Source organism: Triticum urartu, chromosome 7A, assembly GCF_056163025.1.
Source record: "Triticum urartu cultivar PI428250 chromosome 7A, HENAU_Tu73, whole genome shotgun sequence".
Lineage (NCBI taxonomy): Eukaryota > Viridiplantae > Streptophyta > Magnoliopsida > Poales > Poaceae > Triticum > Triticum urartu.
Window position 1 is genome coordinate 491295550 of NC_141879.1, and position 11575 is coordinate 491307124.

Below are 11575 nucleotides of genomic sequence, written 5' to 3' on the forward strand. Positions count from 1 at the left end.
ATCAAAGCTTCGACAAATGATAATAAGCATGAAGTATATCGTCGCTTTGAGAAGTATGTGATAAGTAAGAGCTCCCCCTAAATTTGTGCATATTTAAAATTTGCTTTGGACTGCAAATGCACAAAGAGTTAGAGTCATGGGTTACTCTTCCATGTCACATACATCTTGGTGGAGCGCTCAAAATGATAAGAATGAAATACATGCACTCATCACCAAGAATAGTGAATGAACACAAACGATAGATAGAATGATAATATTTAAGCAAGCATTAAGCAAACATTAAGTGTAGCTTATGATCAAACACATGATCATCGATGTCTCACAAATAATGACGTAGTATCAAGCACTCAAAAGCAGAAAAGGTTCGAAAAACAACCAAATAAAGCAAGAGAGAAAAGCAACACTCTCTCTCTCTTGAAGCCTATGATCTATACATCTTCTCCCCCTTTGGCAACAAGTTACCAAAAAGTTCCTAGAAAATGCATAGCACTAGATCGACGCTCAGGCTTGATCTTCAGGTGGTGGTGGAGTCCGGATCACTCCAAGGACGAAGGCTTCTGTAGATGTTGAAGTAGTCGCTGGAGTTTGAGCTGAAGTAGACGCTGGAGCTGAGGATGTAGCTGGTGCTGAAGTAGTGGCTCTGGTGTCAGCAACTGGCACGGCAGACGACCTCGGGCCTCGTGGCACTCTAGAAAAAGCATGAGTCGTGGTCCTGCCTCTCCTCTCATTCATGTCCTCCTGGAGCTGCTCCACTGCAGACTGAACTTCCGTTACTTTAACATCCAAGTCATAGAACTTCCATTCCATGATCCTCTCTAGGCTCTGCTGATTCTTAGTGAGGTTGGCCAGACTTTGCTCAATTCTCAGCGTGGATGCAATCAAGTAACCAAGCTGCTCTTGTTTGGTCTTCAAGAAGTAATCAGATGCCTCCGCTTGAGTAGGCATCCTGGCAGCTTTTTCCTTCTTCGCCTTCTCCTTCTTTGCAAATGCTTGGGCAGATGATGGCTCGTTCTCAGTCATAACAACTTCATTGTCCTCGAAATCTGGACGGATGGGCAGGTGTTCCTTATCCAACAAATATACGCCCGTGCCCATCTTGGAGTTGATGAGCTCCTGAATCTGAGGGGCATATCCACAGCTCCTCTTCTGATCTGCCGCAGTCCTTTTGATCGTTTCCACTATGAGGCTCATGACTTTGAATTTTTGAGGCACGTCAAAAACATGAAGCAAATTGATCGCGTGACCTCTGATCATCTTGTGATCTCCAGACTTGGGCAGAAGGGTGTGCCTAAGGATCCAGTTGATCGTAGGCAATCCTGATAGCAGATAATGCACTGAGCCAAACTTGAACGTGTCGAGTGCTTCATTCAGAATCTCCTTGTACATGTTGGACATGGAGTTATGGTCCATCTTCTTCTTGGCATAGATATCCAAGTCATCTGCTTGCTCCTTTGGGGCATTGATTAGCTTCGCCCATTCCTCAACACTAGAGTGGTACCTTGTACCTTCTGACATCCATGTGATCCTGCCATCCGGATAAAAGTGAGCTGTGGAGTAGAACTGCATGATAAGTTCCTCGTTCCACTTTGTGAGCTTCTGCCCAACAAAGTCAGCTACTCCACAAGCTATGAAGCTGTCTTGCACTCCAGGATAGTGCTCCTCATTCTCCTTGATATATGTCCAATCAACCCATCGCATATCACAGACAATGGGCTTCTTATCTAGCAGCACAGTCTCATAGAAATCCTGCTGCTCCTTGGTATGAAACCTGTAGTCCACTGCAGTCCTTCTCCTAGAAGCGTATGGATCTGCTTCTCTCCATTTCCTGAGCCCTGAGTCTCTCCTGAGCTTCATATCCTCAGCCACAGGATGAGCATCGTTGTGGTCTGGGATCTTGGGCTTGAGCTTCCGAAGGACATTCTCTTCCTCATCCTCAGCAACAGTCTCAGGCACTGGGGCCTTGTTCTTCTCAGTGGCTGGGATGCTTCTTGTGTTTCTCTTTGGTGCACTCTTAGGCTTAGATGCAGCCTTAGGTGCTTCCTTGGGCTTGGATGCAGCTCCCCCTGACCTTATGGCATCTCCCATAAGTTTGGCTGCCTTGGGCGCTGGTGCAGCTGCCTCTTCTTCCTCATCCTCTTCTACCATGATGGAGGCCTTCCCAAGCACTCTAGCCACAGTCTTCTTCACTCTTTCTTTCCTTTTCTTGCCCTCAGCTGCAGCTGGCTCTTGGGAAGTGGGCTTCTCAGTTGAGGCTCTAGCCTTTGAGATGGGCTGCCTGCCTGCTGGCCTTTTGATTTTCAGGCCTGGCTTTGAGCCTTGAGCTGGCTCAACTCTCTTGGAAGTGGCCTCTTCCTCTGCCACATAGTCCTCATCTTCAGAATCTGAGGTTCTCTTCTTCCTTTGTCTAGTGGCAGCTTTAGGCAGGTTGCTGGGTGTGCTCCTGCTGCCATCATCTGAGGAACTTGAGGGGCTAGTGCCCTCACTCAACTGCACTTGCTGCTCTGACAAGTTTTGGCTGTCACTCTGGTCTGACATGATGCAAACTGACTGCTGACCCTGTGAATAGATTATAGAGGAGATAGAGTGGATGAGCATCACAAAATGCAGAGATTTTTGCAAAAAGAATGATCCAAAAACTTAGTTTTAGTTTCCCACTGAAATCATCTCGGATCTACCGATTTTCTAACTCGGTGATACCGAAGCAGTTTTGGAACCTAAACTAGTGAACTCGGTAGGACCGAGTCACAGTTCGGTGGCACCGAGACTGCTAGGGTTTCATAGAGTTCCAAAATCGGTCACACCGATAAGTAATTCTCGGTCAGACCGAGTCTCACTTGTGCAATGGCATAAGCCAAATCGGTGGGACCGAGTTTTTCAACTCGGTGGGTCCGAGATGGTTTCTGCGGAAACCTAAACCTAGAATTTTCGAATCAAACCTAATCTATGAGCGTTTTGACTGGATAGAAGTTTATCAAACGTGGCTAGAAACAGTATGATCACAATGTGCTAGGAATCAGATCGAGGAATAGCACAAAAATCAAGTCCATACCCTAGTTCGGCGGGGACTTGCTACGGCGGCAACGACGGGGCAGAAATCCCGTTGACGGCGGCGGAGACCAGCGACAGGAGGCTGCTGGCGGCGAGAGGACGATCCGGAGACCTCGAGGGCAGAGCAGGCTATCGCGCGGGAAAAGGGGTTCGGAGAAATTTCCAAATTTTGCCCGTGACTATATATAGCCCGACCCTGTCGGTGTGACCGAGTGGAACAACTCGGTGGCACCGAGATTCATAACTGCATGCAGTTACTGAAACTCGGTGTGACCGAAAGGTTCAAATCGGTTGCACCGAGATCGAAAACCTAGATCAACTTAATGATCTCGGTAGGACCGAAAGTGGAGTATCGGTCAGATCGAGAATCATAAAGAGGTTTTGGAAGTTTAAGTCTATGACGAATCGGGGACTCCGAGCGCTCCTCACACAGAGTGGTTCGAATCTGACTTGATCAAATTTTGTGATGTAGCATGAACAGAGTTTGAGACGAGAAAAGCATAGATAGCTAGAGGAGGTTCTTAGGCATTCTTGTCCATCCACTTGGCAAAAGAGGATAAAGCCAAATAGTCAAAACAACAAGTGGATGTCCTCGAATGAGTAAAATATGCAATCAGCATGCTCACACAATAAGATGGCAAATGAAATATGTGGCAAGGCATGCACAACCAATTCTAGCATCTATCAAGCAATTTGCGATGACTAGGTCATCTATATATGAGTATATTGACTTAGGAGTCAAGTGAGAACACTTGATCGTAGGTCATACTCATCGTTTAAGCTCAAGTGGGGTTACCACTTTTACATAAAGCATTGTTTTGTTCACATCTTTAGAGTTGCTTTAGCTCAAGTCTTAGAGTAAAGCTCCTCCTAGATGTGATATCCCCCCTAAGAGGGATGAACTAACCTTGGGTTTTGTCGATGATGACTTCATGTAGATATTGAAGATGTGGATGCTCAAGGTTGATGTAGATCTCTTTGAGCTATCCATTTGAGTGAATTGCACTTTCAATACCTACATGGGTTAGTCCCACAAGGAACAAACAAGGATATCCATAGACATAGAGTGATGCACACAAAAGATGATGTCCATGAAAACTTTTAGGTTACCTTGTCCCTTGTCTTACCAACAAGAGGGTTTGTGACTCCTTGAACTAGTGCAAGATGTGGAAGTTGATTGCACTTGTTCTTGCCAAAATGATAAGAGTGAAGTATGTTGGCGGAGTCACCCTCAAGAACTCTCTAGTTCTTCTTCTTTTGGATCCACATCATCTTGATGGGAATCCTTGGAGTTGTAGTCGTACTTGATGAAGTGGAACTTGAAGTAGTCTTGGGAATCCACTTGACTAAGGTCTTTGGAGCTTCTTCAAATGCATCAATTTCCTCTTGAAGCTTGTCCTTGCCTTTTTGCTCGTAGTCTTGTGGTGGAAGATCATCTTGAGCTTGTGTCCCCTTGAAAGAAGTATACTTCTCTTGTTGAGGGACAAACTTCATCTTGGGGTATTAATCTTCTTCCCATTCAACTCCATTGGCATTGAACTTTCGTTCAAAACCAACACCTTGATTCTTCTGGTGCATTCCTTGCTTGCGCACAATTTCCTCGAATTGCTTACTCCCAGCAAGGCTCTTGTACACTCCTTTCTCTATAATTCCCTTCAATAAGCTATTTTCTTGCTCAAGTGTAACTTGGCTAAGAGAATCATTAGTGGAATCAAGAGAACTACTAGAAGCAACAATATTGGAATTAGCATGATCATTGTTACTACTAGAGGAAGAATCTTTCTTGTTACTAGACTTGACTTGAGGCATGTAAGTGGATAAGAGTAAACACTTGGCAATGTAAGAAGAACTTTTCTTGCGGAGATCATCATTGATTGCCTTTAAGAACTCATGCTCTTGCTCAAGATTGAGCTTTTCAAAGCGTAGTTTCTCATGAGCTCTTAAAAGTTCTCGGTGATCTTCGAAGATAGTGTCATGAGCTAACTTAAGAGTTTTTAGTTCTTTAGTTAGAGCCTCAATCTTCTCCTTATCATTGTCACTCGTTTTATCTTGATTAGCATGATTAATTGGTCTTTCATCATAGTATTCATCACTAGAGTTGTCACCAAGCAGATCATCACCTAACAAGTCATCTTCATCACTATTGAAATCAACATACTCGGGGTGTGTTACCTTAGGACCTTTGGCCATGAAGCATCTTCCAATTCCTTCATTTGGTGAGTCAAATATGTTGTAGGAGTTGGTTGACACAAGTGCTAGACCGGCAACACCTTCATCTTGAGTATCTTCGGAGTCGGAGTGATAACTTCTCTCGGAGTGGCTGTCAGAGTCGGAGCCGGATACCCATTCACCAACATGAGCTTGATGTCTTCGTCTTGTATAGCTCCTTGTTGATTTTTCCTTCCTTTCCGAATCCTTGCTTCTCCGTGAGTATCTTCGTTCATAACGATCATCTTTACTACTTCTCTCTCTTGGTGGTGATCCTTTGCTTCTTCTTTTGGAGAATCTTCTCTTCTCTTGTAGGGAGCCGTACACTCATTGGAATAGTGTCCGGGTCTTCCACAGTTGTAACAGTTTCGCTCTCGACTAGAAGATCTTTTGTCATTGTAGGACCTTGACTTGGAGCTTCTATCTTTGCTTCTACTCTTGTAGAACTTGTTGAAGTTCTTCACCATTAAGCTCAATTCTTCATTGAAGTCTTGTTTCTCACTTGATGATGTAGGGGCTTCACATGAGGCTTTATAGGCACCACTTGATTTGTTGTGAAGTTCCTCTTTATCCTTAAGTGACATCTCATGAGCAACAATTCTTCCAATCACCTCCGTTGGCTTGAGATCTTTGTAATTGGGCATCATTTGGATCAATGTGCACACGGTATCATATTTTCCATCCAAGGCTCTTAGGATCTTCTTGATGATGAATCTATCGGTCATCTCTTCACTTCCTAAGCCGGCAATCTCATTAGTGATGAGAGCAAGCCTAGAGTACATTTCAGCGACACCTTCACCATCCTTCATCTTGAACTTGTCAAGTTGGCTTTGAAGCACATCCAACTTGGATTCCTTGACGGAGTCGGTACCTTCGTGCATATCAATCAAAGTGTCCCAAATTTCCTTTGCATTCTCAAGGCGGCTGATTTTGTTGAATTCTTCGGGGCACAATCCGGTGAAGAGAATATCACAAGCTTGAGCATTGTATTGCAACATCTTCAACTCATCCGCGGTAGCTTCACGGCTTGGTTCTCTCCCATCAAAGAAGTCACCTTGCAAACCAACACACACAATAGCCCAAACGGCGGGGTTATGTCCAAGAATATGCATTTTCATTTTATGCTTCCAACTAGCAAAATTAGTACCATCAAAGTAAGGACCTCTACGGTGATGATTTCCCTCGCTAGACGCCATACTCTCCTAGGTTGTGAAACCAAGAATATGACCACCAAAAGCTATGGAGATCAAGCAAATGGAGACCAAGGCTCTGATACCACTCGTAGGATCGAAAGTATGTCTAGAGGGGGGGTGATTAGACTACTTGACCAAATAAAAACTTAACCTTTTCCCAATTTTAGTTCTTGGCAAATTTTAGCTATTTTAGGATAAGTCAAGCAATCATCACACAATTCAAGCAAGCATGCAAAGAGTATATTGGCAGCGGAAAGTAAGGCATGCAACTTGCAAGAATGTAAAGGGAAGGGTTTGGAGATTTCAAACGCAATTGGAGACACGGATGTTTTTCCCGTGGTTCGGATAGGTGGTGCTATCCTACATCCACGTTGATGGAGACTTCAACCCACGAAGGGTAACGGTTGCGCGAGTCCACACAGGGCTCCACCCAAGGGTAACGGTTGCGCGAGTCCACACAGGGCTCCACCCACGAAGGGTCCACGAAGAAGCAACCACCCACAAAGGGTCCATGAAGAAGCAACCTTGTCTATCCCACCATGGCCATCGCCCACGAAGGACTTGCCTCACTAGCAGTAGATCTTCACGAAGTAGGCGATCTCCTTGCCCTTACAAACTCCTTGGTTCAACTCCACAATCTTGTCGGAGGCTCCCAAGTGACACCTAGCCAATCTAGGAGACACCACTCTCCAAGAAGTAACAAATGGTGTGTAGGTAATGAACTCCTTGCTCTTGTGCTTCAAATGATAGTCTCCCCAACACTCAACTCTCTCTGATAGGATTTGGATTTGGTGGAAAGAAGATTTGAGTGGAAAGCAACTTGGGAAGGCTAGAGATCAAGATTCATATGGTAGGAATGGAATGTCTTGATCTCAACACATGAGTAGGTGGTTTTCTCTCAGAACATATGAGTAGGAATGGTGTGTGTGTTCTGATGGCTCTCATCGAATGAGACGGAGGTGGAGGGGTATATATAGCCTCCACACAAAATCCAACCGTTACACACAATTTACCAATCTCGGTGGGACCGAATCAGAAAACTCGGTCTGACCGAAGTAGTAAACCTAGTGACCGTTAGGAATTTCGGTGGGACTGACATGCAACTCGGTGGGACCGATTCGGTTAGGGTTTGGGCATAACGTAATCTCGGTGAGACCGATTACACAAACTCGGTGAGACCGAATTTGGTAATTAGCTAACCAGAGAGTTGGTCAGGAAAACTCGGTGGGACCGATTTGCTCTTTCGGTGAGACCGAGTGGAACTCGGTGAGACCAAAAAGTTACAAAGGGGAAACACTGAGTTTACATTGCAATCTCGGTGGGACCGATTCGCTCTTTCGGTGGGACTGAAAAGTTACGAAAGGGAAACAGAGAGTTTGCAACCCCATCTCGGTGGGACCGAGATCCTTATCGGTAGAACCGAATTGCTAGGGTTTGGCAGTGGCTAATGACAAGTGAAACTCGGTGGCGCCGGATAGGAAGAATCGGTAGGACCGAGTTTGGCTTAGAGTTTAGGTCATATGTGGATATGGGAAAGTAGTTGAGGGTTTTGGAGCATATCATTAAGCACATGAAGCAAGAGGTTCATTAAGCAACACCTCATCCCTCCTTAATAGTATTGGCTTTTCCTATGGACTCAATGTGATCTTGGATCACTAAAATATAAAATGAAGAGTCTTGAGCTTTTGATCTTGAGCCAATCCTTTGTCCTTAGCATTTTGAGGGTTCCACTTTCACATCCATGCCATGCCAATCATTGAGCTTTCCTGGAATAATCACCTTGGAATAGCATTAGCTCAATGAGCTATATGTTGTTATGAATTACCAAAACCACCTAGGGATAGTTGCACTTTCAGACCTGCTGCTCAAGGGACGCGCTCCAGGCCTGGAGCTCCCATGCGCACTCCTCCGCAGCCTCGCGGCGGCGATCGGCCTTGTGAGCTTCTTCCAAAGCTCGCGAGCGGGCCTCATTGGCAATCTTGAGGGACGCCTCGGCCTTCGTGTTCTCGAGGTCGCGATGATAACGGCCAAGGTTGATGGCCACTCGTAGCTTGCGCCGCTCCTCCACCAACCGAAGACCTTCAGCCTCATGATGCGAGTCGACACCAGCAAGCTCTTCACCAAGGCGGTTCATCGCGCCCATCGCCTCCTGGAAGAGCTTGTGGCGAACCAGGTTGCGCCCGCACTCAAGCTCGAACGCTCGGCCCACTTCGTCCTCCACCTCGGGGGCTGCGGGTGGAGCATCAAGTGGCGCACCACCCCCCCCTGCCCCCAGTTGGGGGCTGGGGGCTGGCACGGCCCCAGGAGCCAGCTGACCCTCGTGAGGGGCCCAAACCGAACAAGGCCCGTTGCTTGAAGGAGACTCCAGGATCGAGGCTAGCCAGCTACCAACCGTGACCAAGGGAGGATCCATTGGCACGCCTGCTGCGCTCCGAGCAAGGCTGTGAAGAAAGGACGGCGAAGGCACAAGCTCGGGGCACCTTGATGACGGACCAACTCCCCTGGCTGACCCCACACCATGGGTAGCATCCGAGCCTGTAGCGCTGGAGCTTGGCGGGCGCAATGGGACGAGAGGGAGCTGCTTCTCTGGAGATTTCGTGGCCTTAGCAGAAGGGGGCCTGAGGGGACAATTGTCAGGAAAGGAAGGCGGCACATAGAAGATCACCAAGATAAGGTACTTACTCGTCGATAGCGATGTACTTCCATCGCTTCAACGACCCGAAGATGTTGCTGCCGCTGGGGGATCCCTTCCTCTTGCGGAGCTCCTCGAAGTCCACACAAAGGTGACCGAAGCGCTGGACGTGACGGCCGGCGCGCAGCGGAGCCGAAGAAGAACCAAGAGGGATAGCCTCAGGGGAGTCCGGTTGTGGCGAACAGCCCAGCTCTTCCTCGCTACGACCTCCCGAGGATCCTGGAGCCTCGGCCTCAGGAGCCGCATGCCGCATCTCATCAGCGACCGGCGCCTCAGGAGGGGCGTCGCAAGCTCCCGAGGACGACGCCCCCGGATCACCACTCGGCATGTGCTCCTCAACATCTGAGCAGCCGGCCACCATCGCCGCTCACTCCCCCGCACCGTCACCTGGGGCGAGCTCGACACCAGCGGCAAAGAATGGGACCACGATGACGGGATTCTCGCAGGGCCCCACGAAGCCAATTGGGCGCAGCCCCCACTCATCAAACAAAGGCATGTTCGCGGCAAAGGTGACCTTGTTCTCATAGCGGTACAACATGCAGCTTTTCCTGGGCATCTCGTCCAGCAGAGGGACACCAGACAGGACCATGAGCATCGTTTACCGCGCAGCGAGAGGGAGCCCCTCCTCCTGAACCCTCATGTTGTCATGTCTGCTGAGCAAGTCCCACATCGGGCGGGAATGGCGCTGAGGCGGAGCAACTCGACTCCTGACGAACTCCCTCACCACCATGGGCGCAGTCACGCCAAGGTCCTTCAACCACCTCAGCCTAGCCCAACGGGGGCAAGGCAGGGACTCGCTAGCTTTTGATGGCCCCAGCCGGAGTTTGGAATGGTAGGCTCACCAGAGCTTCGAGTAGAGGGTTGAGCATGCCGGCATCAACAAACACCCATTGCGTGCGGAACTCGCTCGCGGATGAAGGGATCTCGAAGTCGATCCCGATGCCTGATGTCGCAGCCACGGCCTGGAAGCCCACACACCCTGAGCTCCGCCGGGCACCGGTGAGATGCAACGAGAAGAAGTGGTGGAGGAGTGCCACGGAGGAGGTGATGCCCACCATGGCCTCACACACGAAAGGAAAGACGGCAAAAAGGGTCACAGATTGAGGGTCGAGATGGAGCATGTGGATCTGATAGTGCTCAAGCACCGCATTGAGGAAGGCGGAGAAGGGAGGAAGCAGGCCAGCCTAGAGGGCGTCAATGAAGATCGGAACCTCGGTGACTGCCCGAGCCATGCTGGAGCGAGACGCAGGCTAGGCCGGCGTCTCTCCCCACTCGTTGAAGCTGGAGGCGAGCATGGGGCGCACCTTGCCCATGGCCTCGTCGTTGAGCACCCGAGGCCGGCCAAGCGCCGGCTCAAAGGATGGAGGCGCAGTTGGCGAGGACAAGGGTTTCTTCCCCTTCCCAGCTTGTTTTGGTGCCATGGCGGTGAAGCGGGAGGGGCGCAAGTTGGATTGGGTAGGCGGAGCAGGACGTCGAAGGAGCAGGGAAATTGGAAGAGCCGGGCGCGGGGAGGGAAGAATAACTATGCAAGAAGCGGGGCCGCATAGCCAGGCGGATTCAAGGGCAGCGTGGGGAAGCGGAGATGCCCACGTCCAATCAACTGCCACGTGTTGACCGAGGTCGCAGGCTTTTGGGGCCCGCGGCACTCCGAACTTGACCCTTGGCTTCGCCGCGAAGCCAAGCCCGCGTGCACCTTGGGCCCGGGGGCTACTGTCGGCGTTCTGGGAACGGGGGTCCCCAGACTTCCCTGCATGCGGCCCATGGCGTGGCTGAGCCAGCAGGCCGTACGGCCCATCTTCATCAACAAAGCATCCAAGACCCTCGTGAGGGTCCAAGCCTCGCGAGGCGGACGACGCAAGACCTCCTCCCGAGCGGCCTAGTCAGGCAGGCTCGTGAGGGGCGGATATATCAAGGCGAGGCGAACCTCACGAGGCTCTCGTGACGTGAGCCATGACGATCGACACCAGGCAGGCGCCAGCACGCGTAGCATCCTTGTTTCCTCTTTGGTCCAAAGGAGGCAAGCGCAGCCGCGGAGTACCGAGGCATCAAGCAAAGGTTGCCATTTTGGTGCAACAAGACCAAGACCATGGACTGCAAGACGGAGGTCATCATGGAGCCCAAGACGGCGTCACCACTAGAGCTTTGTGCAGGCGAAGACCGCTTTTGTCAGGATAGTTTGTACTAGCTGTCCCCCTTCAAATTTTCCTGCCATTGTTGGCTCCCTTCCTGCTCGATATTTGGTAAGAGGACCAGTGCCTCTATAAATAGGACTAGCCACCACAGTAGAGGAGGGCCTAGCTTGGAGAGATTTCATCAGACCCAGAGATACACACAAGTCCAAAAGCACAAGAACACCTCAACCTCAGGAGGCTGTTCTTCCCCTTGTATGATTCATCATCAGCCCAAGAGGCAATCCACCACCACCACACTGGAG